Here is a 20,629-nt window from a genome sequence, read left to right on the forward strand (position 1 = left end):
ATAAGTGGAGAAGCACTTGCTACCCCCTGAGTTACAGCTGGAGCATTAACAACAGGTATTGGTGTTACACTGGTCACTGGAGCTGTAGAAGTCACCATTTGAACAGCAACTTGTGGTCGAGCTACCACTTGTGTGGCAACCTGAGTTCAACTCCCTGGTAGTTATCTATGGCACATAGCAGATAGGCTTAATTGAGGGCATGGCGCAAAGTATTTATGAAGGACTAAAACAGTAATAAAGTCAAAACACCAAGCAATAAAAATCTCAAACCATACTAGATCAATAGGGTGAAATGTAATAAATAAAATGACACCAAAATGACAAGATTCCAGTAAAGAAACCGGAGATAGGATTTTTTTACATTTTTAAGTAAAAATAGTGCCTAAAATTACTAAGCGCCAATGATAGTTTATTTTAAGCAGTAGACCAGTACCACGGTGCAATTTCAGGCCCACCATTATGGAGCCCAGGTTTGTCATGTAAATGGGTCCCAGTGAAAGTCTGTAAGTCAAAACATTTAGAAAATCTTCTAAGTACCATTACAGAAAAGGACTTTGTCACTTTCATGAAGATTTTGTTTTAATTTCTTCTAAGTCCATATGCTTGATGGGACTTTCACACTTGTGGGGAAGAAAAATCCTTGCCACGCAGTACACAGCTGAAATTGTAGCCACCACCGTGGAACCGGAGGCAATATACCAGTAGCATCCTAGTCCCACTGGTGCTCCGGATCTTTGGAGATTTCTCTCTGAAAATGTTCCCAACAGAGGTGCGGAGATATCCATGCGGGATGAAACTGAAATTCAATATGACAAGAATATTGATTTTTATCAAGTAAGGAGTATAGTTTACAAGCATATCTGTTGTTGTTAATATTGTTTTCAATAACATAGTTGCAAAAAATATTGTTTTATAAATATCTTTATGTGTTTTAGTTCATAAATGAATTTTATGTGTTAATATTGATTATATCATTAATAGTCATTTTAAAAATAGTTTGTAATTTTAAGTGATTTATCATTTTCATAGAGTCAGATTTTATCATTGTAATCTCAAGGGCGGAAAGGCTTGCCATTGAAATTACTGGCCGGATTCCGACTGGCCAATGGGCTCTCCGAGCCCATCGGAAGCCAGCCAAAATGACCGGCTGGTTTACTTTCCGACAGCCTATATCTTAATTAGGGAGTCGGAAAGTAAACCAAGGAGCCAATTATGATGCGGCCGCATCCTAATTGGCCCCATAATGTTGTGGCCGATTGCTAGGTTTGTAGGGGTATAGGGTAATTAAGTATAATTAATTACAATTCATTATTAATTCATTATTAATTATTTAATTGATTATTAATCATGTAAATTGCGCAATAATTAGATTTTTAAGTTATATATTTGGCGCGGGCTTCTGGGTATGTAGGGATATAGGGTGAGAAGTTAATAAAGTAATAATTGATTAATGAATTATTACTCCACTAATAATTAGCTAATTGATTATAACGTATGTCAATTGTTCTATACTTATTTATTTTACTTATATTTTTAGTGTGGGTGGTTAGGTTTGTGGGGGTAGAGTGTGAGAAGTTAAGTAAGCAACAAATAAAGAAATAAAAATTGATAATTATTACATTGCGTGTTAATCATGTAAATTGCTTAATTGTTTTATATTTTTATATATATAATTTTTTGGGGGGGTTAATTAATAATGTTCATATTAAGAGTTTTATATTTGTTGTAAATGAATAGGGTTATTAAAATATGTTATGTGTTTGAAGTGAAGTACTTTCCTTACTGTTGCGCAGACAGGAGTGGGAATAGTAAATGTATCCTCTCTGAACTCCAACACTTTCCCTACTGTTGCGCAGACAGGAGTGGGAATAGTAAATGTATCCTCTCTGAACTCCAATACTTTCCCTACTGTTGCACAGACTGGAGTGGGAATAGTAAATGTAATCCCTCCGAAGTCTAACACTTTCCCTACTGTGACACAGACCGACTAGAGAATAATAGATCGAATCCCACTGATGTCCAACACTTTCTATACTGTTGCACAGACTGGAGTAGGCATAGTTAATTTTACACCTCTGAAGTCCCACGGTTTCTCTACTGTTGCACGGACTGGAGTGATGATACTAAATCTTACACTTCTGAAGTATAACACTTTCCCTACTGTTCCACAGACTGGAGCAGGAATAGTAAATTAACCCCTCCGAAGTCCAACGCTTTCCCTACTGTTGCACAGACTGGGGTGGGAATAGCAAATGTAATCCCTCAGAAATTCAACACTTTCCTTACTGTTACACAGCCTGGAGTGGGAATAGTAAATGTAATCCCTTCGAAGTCCAATGCTTTCCCTACTGTTGCACAGACTGGAGTGGGAATAGTAAATCCTACCTCTCCAAAGTCCAATGCTTTTCCTGGTAGTGTTTGGATATATTTGCGGTGATGTCATTGTGCGCGAGCCCTGACCCACGAGGAAGGGTGTTCTTCTGGCATTTTATATTTGGTGAAGCATTATGGATAAGAATTTCTGCTGACTTCTTTGCTTTCAATTGAAATTGACTAAATGGAGGCAAGGCGACCGGTGGATGGTGGCAGTGCCCAGTGTTTATTTAATTTGGAATGAGAACATGCAGCCAGGGTTTGCAGGGGAAGATCCCCAGCATGTTACTGAGTTGTTTGGCTTAAGTAAACAATATTTCTGCAAAGGTCTGCCCAACAATGGAGACTATGTTGCAGTCAATTTTTATGAGTTGTGCAGAACACTGAGATCACAGAGCACGACACAAAATCAAATTTCGAGGCTGGAAGGTGATTCTAGGTTTGAAACAACTTTGGTGAAAAAATCAAGGAATGCAGCAGTACAATGAGCTTAATACACAAACAAGGAATTATGGTTAATGTAGTTACTGCACTAAAGCGGCACTGAAATCATGTGTACCTCATTAAGTGCCATTATACCGCTTGAGTTTGATGTTTGTGATTAAGGCAATTTAGTCCTTTGTCACTGTCTATATGGTTTTCACGTTTTAAAAGGAAAAACACCTGACCTGTTCATATACCATGTGATCAAGACCCTGAAAGGGTTGAAACGCATCATGATGGATGCTTGCTGAAGTTTTTCTTGCCAAATTATTGAATGGTGGACTTGTTTATGTTCTAGGAAGCTGGGAGTGTTTCGCGAAGATTCGTCAAATGGCACCAAAGTTATTGGGAAAAGAAAAAACGCTCTTTGAATAGAAACAAGGTCCTAACTAAAACTACCTACTGGCAAACGCCAGTAGGTAATATATGTGTGTGTGTATATATATATATATATATATATATTCAATGAAAAAACCATAGGTTTCACACATGTTATAGTTAGCTGGAAATTTTACTGATAAAAAACCAATGAAATTCCCCCGTTATAGTTACTGTAGGCAACTATAACTCACGCGACAGCAATCCTCTGCTGATGCTAATACTGTATTTAGACACTTATTTGCCCATGTCTTCTTCCATTAAATTTTAGCTATACATATATTACAAATATTTTTTTTTCATAAAGACACATATGTCATCAGCAGAGGATTGCGGTCGCGTGAGTTATAGTTGCCTACAGTAACTATAACGGGGGAATTTCATTGGTTTTTTATCAGTAAAATTTCCAGCTAACTATAACATGTGTGAAACCTATGGTTTTTTCATTGAATTAGCAAGGTTTTTTAAATGCTAATTCCTAACTATAACGTGTGTGAAACCTATGGTTTTTTCAGTGAATTTGTACGGTTTTTTAAATGCTAAGTTACTTTACGCCATTCGTGGCGTGCACGCCCACTTAACGCAGTGCGTTCCGTGCGCGCACGGTGCGCTTCGCGCACCGTGCGCGCACAGTGAGCACGCGGTGCGCTTCGCGCACCGCGCGCCCACTTTACGCAGTTAGTGCCGTACACGCAAGGTGGGCACGCAGTGCGCTACGCGCACCGCGTGCCCACATTACACACCGTGCGCACATGGAGGACATATTATGCGCTTCCTTGTGATAGGTAATCTGTTAAATTTAATTTGTAAGTGATGACAATAATATGCCATGCACAGAGAGTGTTTTTTTTTTTTATTAACATTTTTAGCGTAAGCGCACCGTACGCGTACGGTAAGCGTAATCGGCGAAATTTTCAAAAAATAAAAATTTACCGTTTTTGGCCTTGGAGGATCTTAGAGGACTCAACTAACATGGCTATGTGCATGGGCGCTGTCTAAACAGCCCCTTTATATGTTTTTTGCCTTTGTTTACAGCGCCCCCCTCAGAGTGCGAGAGAGAAAATGGCGGCCGCCGCTTCCTGGTTTCGACCGATTCGAATGTTTACTTAGATGTAACAGCCAATCAGAATCGCGCTCGCGCACGCCACCGTACGCGTACGGTAAGCTTACGGTAAGCGTACCGTAAGCTGGCTCAGATATATATATTGATTTAAAGGCTATTTTCTCAGAATCTACTGAACAGATTTACACCAAACCTACAAAAGGCACTTCCTTGACCTGAGGACTACCTCTCTGCCAAATTTCTAGTAATTCTGTTCAGCCATTCGGGCTGTAGCCCTGTCTAAAGGTCCTATGGAAAAATGCATGGGAAAAACGTGTTTTAGGACCCCCTTTTATCTCAGCCCCCGCTTGACGAATCCCCCCGAGACTTTCAGGGTAGGAGCGGAGCGTAGCGCCCCACCTATTTTGAGAAATTCGCGAGGATTCGTCGACCGGCGCCAAAGTTATTCAAAATAGAATGTTGCGGATTTCCTATGGAAACAGGGTCCTAACTATAACTACCTACTGGCGACCGCCAGTAGGTAATATATATATATATATATATATATATATGTATATATATAAGCAGAGACCACGACGGGGGAAGATCGTAGAAGCGTTTAATGGAACCAAGATGACAAGGCGAATGCATTTCGGCATAATGCTGCCTTCCTCAGCGCCCAAGATTCCAGGTGGCCTCCATCGTCACCAGGTGAGTAGTCCTGCCGCCTTTATTGGTCTGAAAAAAGGCTCCGCCCTGCTGAAATGTGACTCGTCCTGTATGTGGTTGAAGAGATGGTCAATGAAACTCCATATCCCAGAATTCAGCGCTCTGTTCCCAGGTAAGTGGTATATGGAGAAAAAGTCACCAAATGGTCGGGCGGAATGCAGGGTCCTGGTGATAACGTCAGCCAAAATGTCCTGTAATTTATTAATGCATATTTCCACATTTGACCTTTGCAGAACGATCTTGTCCACTATTGCACAAACTATACATTTTTAGCTGCTAACTGGTCATAAGAACAGCGGTCCATGACAGTCTGTTGTTTATGTTAATAGGTTGCACTGGCACTTTTAATATGGGGAAGTTTTGTCAGCGCGTCATGTGATCAAGGTCCTTGTGGATCGAAACGCGTCATGGCGGCATAGCGCAAAAATATAAAATAAAATAATCTGCACAAAAGAAGAGGCGTCCGTTCCTGCTTTCAGATTCATGTCGCAAACGAATCAATTGAAAAAAGGTTACCTCGAGTATATATATATATATATATATATATATATATATATATATATATATATATATATATTGGGTTTCAAACTTGCTTCTGCAACCCACCACCTCCTAAACGCAAGGCGCGTCTGCGTTAATGGACCTCCGAAGCCCGGTCCAGTAATACAATACAAGAGTCGGACGCGTTTCGCCTGCCCAGCAGGCTTGCTCACCAACCTTGGTGAGCAAGCCTGCTGGGCAGGCGAAACGCGTCCGACTCTTAACAGCTGACATAAAACTATTTTTCCAAACGACACGGCGTCGACATTCCATTTCTTTGGAGTTTGTATTATATATATATATATATATACACATATATTACCTACTGGCGTTTGCCAGTAGGTAGTTATAGTTAGGACCTTGTTTCTATTCAAAGAGCGTTTTTTCTTTTCCCAATAACTTTGGCGCCGGTTGACGAATCTTTGCAAAATATTCAAAACTAGTGGGACGCTCCGGTCAGCTCCTGTCTTAAAAGTTTCGGGGTGAATCGTCAAGCGGGGGACGAGAAAAAATGCGGGTCCCAAAACGCGTTTTCCTCATGTTATTTTCCATAGGAAACTTTAGACAAAGCCACAGCCCGAACTGTCAAACGGAATTACACCAAATTTGGCAAAAAGGTAGCCCTTGGTTCAGAAAGAGCCCTTTTTGTTCAATGGTGAGAATTCATTCAGTAGTTTCTGAGAAATTAGCAAAAAGAAAAGTTTTGATATCTGGGGCAGCGGTGGGTTTGCGAACCCTCACAAGAAAACAGTATAACAAAGGTTAAAAAACAAGAAAAGGGGGCAGGGTAGAAACCCCCTGACCCCCTAGGCCTGCTCAGGGGGTCCCACAAGGACCCCCAGGGTCCAAAAAAGCATTTTTTTTTAAACTGCAGAATTCGCGCTGGGTGCGCGAATCATGCCAATACAATTTTAAAAAGCGAAGCGCGTGCTTAACGCTTTGTTATTATTGAGCCCCCGGGTGGGCCTGGTCCCGGGGGCATGCGCAAAAGTAATAGCGGGGGACCGCAGGTGCCCCCGCATCCCTGGGGACCGCCACCACCCCGGGGCATTATTTACGTTTTGTGGGGGGGCACGCAGACCCCCACAGCCCTGGGGACCACCACCTCCCCGGGGCTCTCCTTTTTTAAAAATACAAATCTGTGTGGGGAGGCTCAAGCCCCCTCAATTGCCCTGGGAACCGCCACCTCCCCGGGGCTTTATTTATGTTTTGTGGAGGGGCACGCAGTCCCCCGTAGCCCCAGGAACCACCACCTCCCGGGGCTCTCATTTTTTTAAAAAAAGAACCTGTGTAGGGGGCTTGAGCCCCCCCACATGCCCCAGGGACCACCACCTCCCTGGGGCACTAAGTATGCAAATGCAGAGGTCCGTTACGGACCCCCGAACCCTGGGGACCACCACCTCCTGGGGCTTTGCACACATTGGGAGGGGGGCCGCGCGGTCCCCCTCCTGGAGCCCTTGATGGCCCTGGGGACTGCCACCCCCCAGGGCCAGCTCCTGCAGTGTACCGGGGTGCCCACCCCGGGACACTGCTGTTTGCTATGGCATCATACACCCACTCAATCTTCAATACACCTTGCAATATATATATATATATATATATATATATATATATATATATATATATATATATATATATATATATATATATATATATATATATATATATATATATATATATATAAAGCATATTTACATTTTCAGAAACACACAGTCACATTGCCTCTTTGTCATTTTACCAGTCTCATTTGCTCATAATGGCAAATACTTTATTCTATTGTTACGCCCCAGTAGGCTATTAGTTCACCCATTGTTTTCAGTCTTTCATATTGTGTTTGCACGTACCGCCCCTGTAGGCATTTTAGTCCCATACTAAGGTAAAACACATTATATCCTCAGAGCTGACAATGTTCACTTTAACTTAAATGAAACTAAAAATCATACCAGCTTAGTTGCTGTCTACTCTCAGGGCTGCATCAGATGATGCTGAGTTGTCGATATTTTCTGCCATTACATGGTTCTCTATGCTGTGACGCATCCGAACTTGTTTCCCTATAAAAGAACACACACATATATACACACCATTAAAACAAGGAAAAATATGTTCATATGATCTCAGGAGCTGGCTGCTAGAAATGAAAATAAAAACAATCAGTGCTTTTAAAATGTTTATGAGTGTTAAATATCCTCATACAGGTACTCAGACATCCAATCAATCATCCATACAGCCACTCACGTACTCACTCACACACCCATACAGCCACTTAGATGCAAACATTCACACAACCAGTCACTCACCCATACATTCACTGAGACACCTAATCACTCACTTTACAGTCAGTCACGCACATACTGAATCATCGATACAGGCACTCATATACCCAGTGATTTACCAATACACCTTTGTATATATATAAAACACTCATAAACTTTTTTAAAACATTCACAGTCACTGGACTATGTCACCAGTGATGTCATTTGAGATGTCATCAGTGATGTCATCAGTGATGTCACTGACCATGTCATGGGTGAGTAATATGTGAGGTCATAAGCAGTGCATTGTGGGGGGTGCAAGTTAAAGCTAACTCAGCTAACTATGACTACTGAATTTCACTGGTTTTGCACGAGTGAAACCTGATCCTAACTATAATTTCCCTGTTACCTTTGGTTTTTTCAGTGAATTTTTAAGGCCTTTTAAATGCTGATTCCTAGATATTACGACCCTGTAACCTTTGTTTTTTTCAGTAAATTTCAATGTTTTTTTTAAGTAGTAATGGTGTTTGCAGAGTGGTGGAGAAAGGGGGCGGGCCCCTGACCAGCTCTCAGGAATCCCACTGTATAGAATTTACAGAAAGTACCAGAAGGGTTTCCTGGACTCCAAGGTTCTTCACCATCCAAGTGGCCAACTACCCCTCCTGATACCTCCAGTAAGTCCCACACTGCAAGATTGCTGAGAGGTTGTCAGATGCCACGTCCCCTTTCTCTACCACTCTGCCAACACGCCTTCTGGCGCAGTACTAGTAGAGGGATGAAGTCACGAGAAAGGCTTTCAGAAGCTGAAACGCGTCTGCTGGCCGCTTTGTGATTTTATGTTTGACAAAAACAATTGAAATCAATGCAATTATCAGCACTACGAGGAGCGCCGTTCTGTATTTACACTCACAGAAAGGACTGTGATATATATATATCGGACAGGCTAGATTTAATTCTAATAAACTAATTTTGATTGGCACTGATCCTTGGGTCCGTTCCTCGTCTTTTCTACAGGGACAGCAACTTAGACGACTTTACCTTCATATATATATACATATATATATATTCACTTAAAAAGTCATAGGTTTCACACACGTTATAGTTAGGAATTAGCATTTAAAAAACCTTGCAAATTCACTTAAAAAACCATAGGTTTCACACATGTTATTGTTAGCTGGACATTTCACTCGTAAAAAACCATTGAAATTCCCCCGTTATAGTTAGTTCAGATAACTATAACTCGCGCGCCCGCAATCCACTGCTCATGACGTCACATATTACATCACTCATGACATGGTCAGTGGCATCACTCATGACATCACTGATGACATCATCCTTGTGATAGAGTGGCGGTCGCGCGAGTTATAGCACCCCGCGATTTTTGAAAAAAAAAATGTTTTTTTCATCCTTCGGGGTCCTTCAGGGACCCCCTGACAAAGGCTAGGGGGTCAGGAACTCTCTACCCTGCCCCCTTTTCACGTTCTCCACCTTTCTTTTTCACTGTCACACACAAAACACAGAAAATGGCGGCCGACACTTCCTGATTTCGACCGATTCGAACGTTGACTGACATGTCACCACCAATCAGGATGACGCTCGCGTACGTTAGGGTGCGCGCATGGTGCGCGCTTATAGATATTTATGTACTTTTAACTGCAATTTTCTCAGGAACTACTGAACAGATTGACACCATATATGCAAAAGGCACATGCCTGACCTGAGGACTACCTCTTTGCCAAATTTCAAGTAATTCTGTTCAGCCGTTTGGGCTGTACCTTCGACTAAAGGTCCTATGGGAAAATGCATGGGGAAAACGCGTTTTGGGACCCCCCTTTTTTCTCAGCCCCCGCTTGACGAATCACCCCGAGAATTTCAGCTGAGCGGAGCGCCCCATTAGGTTTGAAAATTTCGCGAGGATTCATCAACCGGCGCCAAAGTTATTCAAAATAGAATTTTCAGATTTCCTATGGAAACTCGGTCCTAACTATAACTATCTACTGGCGAGCGCCAGTAGATAAGATATATATATATATATATATATATATATATATATATACATATATATATATATGTGTGTGTGTATATATATATGCTTTTTATAGTAGTAAATGAAAAAAGAAATTAATATAATGCTAAATATATATGTTTTATAATAGTGTTACATTTTGTATATGTGTGTGTTTATATAAGTATTAAACATCATCTACATTTTTGTATCTACATTATATTAATGTTATCTATTAAAATATTTATGATTTACTATTTTAAACTATATATATTAAAAAAGAGCTTTCATTATGTTTTTCACGATATTAGTGTGAATATTTTTTTTCGATATTTTTTATGTACCATGACAAGTATAGGGAAACAATATTTTTGTAATCGGTATGTTTGACACAATATTTCTATATCTCAATATTGTGGTCTTCAATATTGTGTCAGCGATCCCAAATTTGAGTTATTCTTCTACCTTTGTGAACTGTCCTAGTTTCTTGTTTAAAACATCTGTTGAAGCTAGAGGGATGCATTCTGAAACACACTCATCCTTTAACTTATCCTTATTTTCAGTGATTTGTTGTTTGGTTTGCAGGGTAGTAACTCTACTGTAATATTTGGAAATGCAGTTTAACTGAGTAAGGCAGAATAGGATATAGTGATATATCCCATTCAATGTCCATTCTAATGACATCTTTACTTTGAAATAAATGGCAGTATTAGAAATATGAGAACTGTGATTAATCTTTCTTGGCACTACATTCAACATAGCAGGAAAAGGGGGGATGTTGTGTCCTTTGAATGTCATAAATACATGTTTTTCATTGACTGACAACATAACACATTGAGCTTGTAGTCTTTTAGAAGTGGGAAGTAATGGGATATTTACCCAAAAGGTCATGGAAGTCCCATCCACCCACCTCTGTTGTCCTCCTCCCCATTTAGAGTGTGATGTAAAGTAGTGTTGCTAGTGATAGAGCTACCTCTGGCTCCGCCAGTGTGGACACCCTTTAACATTTCTGGTGCTGATGGGAATAGCAGTGAAGAGGTGGTTGAATGAGGGTGGCCCCTACAACCCCATTCCCATAAGCTGATCTTCTGTTTGGACTACCACCAAACAAATAGTGGCTTCAGATATAAAAATGTGTACTTGGCTCCCACGCCCCAGGAGAGACCTACCAACCCATAGTGGACATTTGTTATGTGAGTACTGAATATGGATCCTCACTTTTTCAATTTATCTTCAGAACTCATGCAATAATTCAACCATGACAGAACTGGTCCCAAAGCTTTTATTCCTCCAAAGCACCTTAGAAATTCATGAAGGAAATGTTTTAGGAGACATTTCCACCACAAAGGGGGTCGGGCATTTTAATTTGATGCCATGTCTGCTACGGCCTGTGTGGAAGAAGCATTGTGTCCACACAACAGCATTTGGTGACCAGGTGCCCATTCTCGTGAAGAGCCTATTAATGACAGAGACCCGAGTAAACACAAGGTTTGCTTTGGAGAAGGGTGGACGTTTGATTTCTCCAACAGAGAAGGTTTATAAACTACAGTATTGAAATGCTACATTATGAGACCACTCTAAAGTATCAGTCCTAGTAGGTTTAATACAAGGCTTTCTGAAATGTCTGTCGTGGCTACGTTCCTGCATTCCAATGGTACCTTTGTTTTTGGACCTTGATATGATGGACATCTACTCGCTTGCTGAGTTAACAGCCATGCCATGTTGGGTTTCAGTGTGGGGGACACTTGAGTTGGCCCACTACAGGGAAGTATTATTAGATGTTTTAGGTCTCACATGAAGCTGTTCACTAGGATGGTTTAGGCATGTTTGCAATCTGTTGAGACAGATAGGAATGTCAGATGTTTGGTTTTCCATCGTTCCAGGATAAGATTGTGAGGCTAAATCTATATATAAAATGTTGCTCCAGGTGATGATGCTTTTTGGCTGTACCCAAGGGAGTCTAAATAATATGCTCCTAACTTTCAAATGGGCACCCAAATGTGATACTTACCTGGATGAGGTGGAACAAGGTCTGGCCAAAGCTTGGAATCTTAAAACTTAGGATTTGTATTTTACTACCTGAAATATTTTACCTGCAACTATGGTGTAACCTACACTAAAACAAGGCAATGTCATAAGTATTCAGAGTGGATTGAAGATGAGACACACTTTTTGTTTCCTTGCCCGATGTATAGTATTTCAAGAGCAAAATGCCTTTAACAAATGTTAAGAAACGCGGGCATCCAGAAAGTGAGGCACGGAATGGAACTGATTGAAAACAACACGACACCTCAAGACTCGTGGTATTTGTCATCTCATGTTCTTGCTGGCTGCATGGAAAATTACAAAAACAATTGATGGACAGAATGCAGAACAATGTCAAACATTCACTCCAGTTCAGAGATCTGGGCCTAAACCCAACTTTTTTTGCTCCCCATACCATTCCAGTTTGAAACCAGCCATATGCAAATCAATCTTGACCCTGCGCCAAATGGGAACAGTCCAGCCCGAACTGCCAGGCCAGGTCCTTTCTGGACTGGAAACAAGCATTCTAGGACTGGTTTCGTGGTTTCACCCCATATCAGCCAGGAGAGCTTAACTCCAGTGGAATGGAGAGCACGGAACCCACGTCTGGGCATACCCGTCCCACTCAGTGTGACAAATGCAAAAACAACAATTGATGGACAGAATGCAGAACAATGTCATATATTCATCCCAGTACAGAGATCTGGGCCTTAAGCCATCGTTTTCTTGCTTCCCATGCCATTCCAGTTTGAACCCAGCCATATGCAAATCAGTCTTGACCCTGCGCCAAATGGAAACAGTCCAGGCTGAAGTGCCAGGTCAGGTCCTCCCTGGACTGGAAACAAGCATACTAGGACCGGTTTCGGGGTTTCACCCATTATCAGCTAGGAGAGCTTGACTGCAGTGGCATGGAGAGCACAGGACCCACGTCTGGGCATACCCGTCCCACTCGGGGTGACAAATGCAAAAACAACATTTGATGGACAGAATGCAGAACAATGTCACACATTAACTCCAGTACAGAGATCTCGGCCTAAATCCATCATTTGTATGCTCTCCATGCCATTCCAGTTTGAAACCAGCCATATGGAAATCAGTCTTGACCCTGCGCCCAATGGGAACAGTCCAGCCTGAACTGCCATGCGCGGTCCTCCCTGGACTGGAAACAAGCATCCTAGGACTGGTTTCGGGGTTTCACCCCTCATCAGCCAGGATAGCTTGACTCCAGTGGCATGCAGAGCATGTGTCTGAAGTGAGGTGGCGAAGTGAGCTAAAGAACGATGATGGATTCAACCCAGATCTGTGACTGGGGGTGAGTGTCTAAAAGGTTTCAGAGCTCCAGCCATCATCTCCTTGTGTTCGCCTGGAAAATTAGGCAATGCATTATTGCTGAATGATGATGGTGTTTATAATTATAGGAGAGCAGGATCTGCTTCACATGTTTATCCCCACTTTTTGCTGGTGTTTCACTGTTTTTTTACTTTAGTCTGGCTGGGACCCTGCTAATCAGGGCCCCAGCCTAGCTGCTTCCTCTCTAAAATGATTCCATGTACTTTAGGTACGGTTCAGATTGGATCTGAGGTGCCCTTGTAAGCCCCTAGTATATGGTATACTATGAACCAAGGGCATAGGTACCCCAGAGGCCTACCAAGGGCTGAAGCATGTATTATGCCACCCCTGGAAAGCCACCCAAAATGACACCACAGGTCTGCTACTGCAGCCTGGGTAAGGTGGTGCATGCACCCCTTACAGAGGTATAGGTTCACTATATCTCACCATATACACACATATAAACCTATAAGTCATTCCTATGGCAGGCCTTATCAATCCTGAAGGCAGAGTGCTTGGTTCTTATGTGAGAGGGTGCCCGTGAATGAGCAGAGCCCATCTGCAGCGTTCGGAGACCCTTCTCTGATGCTGTTTGTAGTGCAGCCTGACCATATACTCTTAAGTGCATTATAACCAAACGGTAAATGCTAACTTTGGGCTGGCTGCACGGAAACATGTTGTGTTTGGTGTCAAACACCTTGGAATCATACCCCCACACCAGTAACTGGTGTGGGAGTATGATCCCACCCTTCTAGAAGGAGAGACATGACAGCGAGAGACATGACAGCACTGGTATACCAGGTAGAACTTAATAGAGCCCTGGCATCACAAAATGGATGCTGCAGCCACAGACACGGGTCTGGACTCCTGCTGCTGACCGAAACTCTGGCAGGGGGGGCCTGGACAATAGGTTTCCTGTCACAGGGAGGTGCAACCACCTCCCAGACACGCTTATGTGTATTGGGACTGGGTGGGAGAACTCTCTGAGTGCTTTGAAGTCCTGCACTGGGGGCACATTTGGTGTCCCTGAGCATAGTCTAGCTCAGACAGGTTCAGGGGCTTCCAGACCCTGGTCTGGCACGAAACTGGACAAAGGAAATGGGTGTATCCACCCCTCTTTCCAAACTCTCCCATAGGTGGGTCCCCAGAGTATGTCCAACCCCCTACCTTAGTATAAGTATGGGACCCCTGTCCTTAGGACTTTAGATTACCCTGGACAAAACTCTGAAGCTGAATCCTGGACCTTTGATGCTCTGCTCAAGACCAGAGGACTGAAGAAATCTACCTTGGGGTCAAGGAGTGACTCTCCTGCTTGGTAGGCACCAACAAAGCAATTTGCCGGTCTGCATCATCGAAGCTCCCACCGGACGCCGAAGTATTTGCAGCCTAGGAAGAGGACTTTCAGACATCTCAGAGGCCGACCCGAGTCCCCAGCAAAGCTGAGACCCGCAGCCCTCGTGAGTAGCGTGGAACCGGAACTCCTGGTCACCGTGCATTTCTGCAAGTGCATTGACTTCTCAACGTCTCTTGAAGTCGTGCTTGGGCTGACTTGTAACCCCCACCTCGAGCACAGAATCCACCAAAGATTGTCGGCCTGGTCATTCCGAGTGACCCGTAGGCCACCATTTTGTGTTTCGTCTTGAGGTCCCTTTGCCATCCCTGGTCCGTCAACTGGTGGGTCCCTGAGGGGGTAACTTTGCATTTCCTTGGGCTTTCCTGGTTGCTCCAGATGTGCCCTGACTTCCAACCAAGTGGTGAGTCCCACAGACCTTACTGGTCTGCACCAAAGCATATTCCTGTTTCTGCATGGGTTGCTGTTGCCAAGGCTTGTTGTGTCCAATCTGGGCACCGACACTGCAGCACTTGACATCCTTTGTGGGACAGCTTGAATCCAGCTCCTGGTTGTCCTCGGCACCTCCTGGACCTCGTGGCTGAAGAGTCAAGCTTCACCTCTTTCACCTGAAATCACCCGACATCGGTGGGCATCTGCTCATCGCCTTTCTGGTCACTTTCAGGTTCTTCTCATCCTTGATCCAGGCTTGGATCTCTTCGGACACTTCGCATCTTCACGGCAGCAGCACTTCTTCGCCAGCTCCCATTGAAATCGACGACGCGACCCGACACCAAAAGACACCTATGCACCCGGCTTCCCTGGGTGAGGTAACACGAGTACTCCGGTGCTCCCATGGGTGTTAGCGCTAGAACTTCCTAAGTCCAAAAGGCTTTGGTCCTAACTCAATTCTACGTGTCCCTAATCGTTAAAAATCTAACCGCGACTTTCCCCGTAGAAGCTAACGGGAGCTCGCGGCTGTGTTCACACACTGCACACGGCCCCCGTGGGTCCCCTGTGTCACTACCTTGGGTGGTTCCTTGGAGTCCCAGTGATTCTACAGGCTCTGGGCCTTGTGTCTAGTTAAGTCGTGGTTCTTATACCACTATTTTAGTATATGCTTTGGCTCGCCCCTAGGGCCTGACGTGTATTTGTGCTATTTTACTGTGTTTATTGAAGTGTAACTTATGTGTTTTGACCTCTAATCTCATAAAGAGACTAGTAGGGTGTGTTTAGTAATAAATACATATATTTTATATATATACCTAGTGTGGATATCTTTCATTTAGTGACTCAAGAGATTATAGACTGGTAAAACAAGCTGCTTTACATTCCTTCAAGACTTATCCTGATGGTTGCTCTCCATAGCTACCACTAGGATAGCTTTCAATAAAGGTTGTCTTTAACCTATAACCAATAAGGGGTTGTTTGGACTGATACAGGGTGCCCACTATAACTAGTGGACAGCATATACCAGGCCAACTTCTCACAATAATCATCGTGGGCAACGGTTCTTTCGTGAGTTTTTGCTATTGTTCCATGTTATATGATTAAGATTTGTATTCGTATTATTTAATAAATGCGCTTGATGTTTCTAATACTATTGCTCTAATATTTTAAAATATTTATATCTAATGTTCTATTGTTTTTTAAAGCTTTATGGGCTATGCCCCAAAATAAAGTAAAACTAATGACTTGTCACTGACATATGCACATCACTGACATGTGCAGTGGTCCACAGTGCATTTTGTATGTTTAGTAGTAAACTTTACATTTTGTAGTGTGCAAGTACTGCGCGAACTAACAAGCATTGCTAGCTTATTTGTTTGTTCTCTGATTTTGTGAAGATTACTTGAATTCAGTTGGAGACTACATTGTGATTTCAGAACTGATATAGAACGTAATATGTCTCTTCTAGTTTCAATTCCACGGCTATATTGTAATGAAAACGTTTCTACTTATTGTACTTGTTCCCACAGTTTTGTGCTACACATAACAGATGCCATTCGTTACCCAACGTGGCAGGACTCACGTTTATGCTTGGATTCAAGCCTGCAATGTGCTAGGCACACACGTGTTTCATGGCAGGTGCATTACCAGATTAGTTTATTTTAGCAGTTTAGGAGGTCCAAAAACAATTATCACCAGAGATTACGTTAGCAGTTTTAAACTGCATAACCTAGAATCCCGAAAAGCCTATATTTTAAACTATTTTAAGGACTGTGTTGTACATTTGTGGCTGTTTAGCATTTCCACTTTTCAAATAGAGGGTGAGCATATGTGCCTATCTGTATATTTTAATGCGTGCATGTGTTCCTGTAATGTTGGCACGTGTACCTATATGAACAGTATATGTTCTGTGTGCCTATAATGTTATTTGTGCATGTCAAAAACTAGGGCCACTGAAATCATGCAAATCTGTGGTGTTTTCTGCATAATTGTGTATTTACCGTACTTGCTACACAATCCACCCTGTGTGCATACTTTTCATATTTAAACAAAAATTGTTTATAATTTTAAACGATCAAAAGTTACTTAAATAAGTGTAACATGTGGTGCTGTGCTCTGGGAGATGCTCTTTAAAGGTTAACTGGTCATCTTTCAGCTGCTGATCTCAACAGCCAAATTGTTAAACTCGTACTGGAGTGAAACTTTTGCCCAGACAGTATTAATTTGTGTTAAAATGACATAGCAGTAAAATAACAATACCAAAGAATGTGTTGCATTATTTTGAAGAATTTGCCATTTCTTACTACATGATTTCGTCAACCATGTTGTGCAATTTGATCCTTTGTTTGTTGCCACATAATTCCAGTGATGGCTGTCCTTATCATAAAACCAGTTCACTTTATTCAGGTTGTGATGGAGGTGGGTGAGTCAGCAAATGCATAGACTGAGCAGAACCAGAACAGAGCCTGGGGTCTTGCCGGGATCCAAGAGCCCCTGCACAAGCTGACCCATCGAAAGATTTTGCTAATAAAATATGCAACAAATGCTATGTAAAAATGTGATAAAGCTCATCAAATTGTTCTTTGTTTTTTAAAAGTTATTTCTTTAACATGAGTGTGTCATTTTTTGGAAGATTTATTGAAAGAAATTGTTTTTAAACCATTCATGAAAACCCCTATACTCGGACGAAACGGCAAGGGGAAACCAAGACATGGCTTTGTCATGTAGACTGCATATTGCTGATGTCTTTAAATGTATAAAGCCTATTAAAACATGTATAAATGGGACTGCTTCATTAAAATCAATTTTAATTTCTTTTTAATCAATTTTCATATAATTTTTTAATTTTGGTTATGCGATCTCAAAAAATTTCAAGCTTAAGCACACTGATTTTGTGCTTTTATTTTAGATAAATCATCTGCTCTGTCTTTTAGTATGCTGAAATGACAATATTTGATTTTTGATTTCCTCTGTGACCAAATCTATCACTATGAATTGGAAAAATGCTTCTGCTTTATCCATTAGTGCCTGGTGGGATTGGGTATTATTTATGCATAATGGAATTGATATTACCTTTAACATAAATTGCAAATCTTCTTCATTTCGTTCTTCAATGTGGAAATACTTGATGAATATATAGCAAAAAGATAATACTAAAAAGTTTATTTATATCTAACATCTTTTCTATCAAATTAGTAGCCCTCTTTATGTTTTTTCCTTTTCTCAGGATCATTTGAAGATATTTGCTAGGGGCATGATATATATTGTTTAGTTATTTTCATACTACTCTTCATTTATTTTTTCATTTTTATACGGTTCCTAAGAAGACTGTGTATTAGGTGAAGAGAACTTTCATAATATAGAGAATGAGTCTTATTATATAATCAGTAAATGTTGGTTTGTTTGGCTAGCTCAGAGTACCACATCTAAACTCCTAACCTTACAGAATTCTATATGTTATCGGTAACCTTGAACATGACCACTCTGACTCCCAAACAATTTGTGGAAACAGATCTAACCCTTTCGTTTGTCACTTTTGCATGTGCAAGGTGTTACAAAGCAAAGATACGATAATGCATTTTCAAATGATTATTGAAAAGCTCTAATCTTTGTAAATAAAACATGAACTGCGGTTATTGGAAAGATGAAACACAGCATTGTTATAAGCATTATTAGAATGGTAAAAATACACAAAGAATTCCACCAAGTTAATTGTTCATAATGTTACTAAGGTTACTCCTATCTATCACTAATTTCTTTATGCTAAGCGAAGCATGTCGGGATTACCCATCTGCCAGAATTGTTGGAATGGTCTAACCCCAGTCCTTGGTGCTGTGAGTCAGGAAGTCAGCCTCTGTGCATTAATTAATGCATCAGTCTAAGTGTGCAAACCTGTACCCTTCTCTTGCAGGCTATCTTCCTTCTCAGGATGAAGGGCAGGGACTGCAGGGTCAGCAGGGCTGCAACTCAGTCACAGCTCACAGCAGCTGCCATAATAACTCTGGCGTGAAGCGACACACCTCTCACCGAGTTTAGTATGGATGCTGCTTAAATAATGAAACAGCAAACTTATCCTACTGTACCAGGGGTGCACAACAGCATCTTTAATTTGTCTTGGAAGAAAGAGTTGTCTTCAACAAGCAAAATAAAACAAGGCATCGCGTTCTAATTGTGTGACCCTGGAACTTGTGCAGACTACAGGGCGGCAATGCCTAACAAGAATGAATGCATGTGTCACAATCTTGTATCAGGGGAAAACATATGCAAACCACAATTAGAAAAAGATGCTAAGTTAAAAAGGAGAGCTAAAATGGAGGCTAAATGTAAGCTCTACAACACCCTCCCCTTTGTCGGAAGAGACGACTTATACAAAATAAGCAATAGCAATGAATATATGTAAAAAGCCTTGCATTTCACACAAACACTTTAAAAGCATTAGCAGGTGCCAAAAGCTATAAAAAAATACTAAATTAAATACTCATGCAAACAAACAAAGAATTAAGAAAACAAGTTTCATAAAACCAAAAAAGCCAATTAAAGAGCCTAGGAGGCGTCTGATTTGAAATGCAGCATCTCCAACATGTTCACCGCATCCATATCCAAAGTGTCATCGATGCCGAGGATTGAACCCTCATCCGCAGACAAAACATCAACAGCGACCTGAAGAACAAGATCCAAAGGACAAAGAGTGTCATCTCCAGCCCATTCAACAGACGTCAAAGGCAAAGCAGCAGGACTGCAGCCTTCAAAGAGGGGCCAGATGTCAGGAAACCTGAAGTTGAAGGAGCTTCTGGCAATGGCAAATGTGGCGGATAGTAGGCATCTTGCAGCAAAACAAGCAGAATCACCGCACAACACAACGAAATCAACTGCAAAAGGAAGCACAAGCTGATTTATGGACGGAGGCTAGGACATTTGCATAGCAAGGCACAAGTCGAGTGCACAGTCCATAGAGCACCATAGACAGTGAAAAGAATAGGCTACACTCTCTGAAACCACACAGGCTGGATGGACAGAGACCAGTTATCGCTCAGTTCTGATAATAAAGATACTCCAAAATACTGTATCATGCATTTATGAGACAGATTACAGAGCAACAAAAACAGAACCAAAAGAGCAACCAGAAGAAATAGCACAATAGGAATGCCTCCAAAAAAGCTTGAAAACAATTAATGTAAAAAAGACTGAATAACTCCAAGCACAGTCTGAAATGGAGAAATAAATCCAGACCCAGTCACTTTTTAAAAAGTGTGCCACTCCAGGGGTGTTGGAGGCATTAAAAATACAGTTAGCATGTTCACCAAAATGCTGTGGCAATTGAGTGCATAATAGTGAGTGTACTTCAGATGAGGAACGTGCTAAGTGGAGATCAAATGTTTTTCAGGTGGATGAAAGCGCCACACCTTTGAAACAATAAGGCTTTCAGTCGACATAATCTATAGAAGTTGATTTCTGAAACAGGGACCTTAGGCCACAAGTTAACTTTCCCAGTATAGTGTATGGGAGTAAATAAGACATTCATACAGCAAGTCACAACCTTGGAAACAGTGACTACATAACGGGCACCTGGTTTCATCCTACAACAACTCTGATCATTGAAAATTAAGTTGCTTCCATTAGAGAGCAACAAAAATTCAGACTTTATCAATGATATGAGAACACCCTCAAATAACACGTCAGGTTAGTTACAGACG

General features: G+C 41.6%; 1 long non-coding RNA gene across 2 annotated transcripts in view; it reads right to left on the reverse strand.

Moving 5' to 3' along the window:
- Positions 1 to 383: 383 nt before the first annotated feature.
- LOC146798980 (uncharacterized) overlaps positions 384 to 20,629 on the reverse strand; it is an 875,086-nt gene continuing 854,840 nt past the window's right edge. For both annotated transcript variants that reach the window (XR_014968819.1, XR_014968820.1), the window contains 2 exons: positions 7,489 to 7,596; positions 384 to 796 (listed from right to left, as the gene is read on the reverse strand). This is a non-coding gene — a long non-coding RNA (uncharacterized LOC146798980). The remainder of the gene's footprint in view (positions 797 to 7,488; positions 7,597 to 20,629) is intronic.

This window comes from Triturus cristatus, chromosome 9, assembly GCF_964204655.1.
Source record: "Triturus cristatus chromosome 9, aTriCri1.1, whole genome shotgun sequence".
Taxonomy (NCBI): domain Eukaryota; kingdom Metazoa; phylum Chordata; class Amphibia; order Caudata; family Salamandridae; genus Triturus; species Triturus cristatus.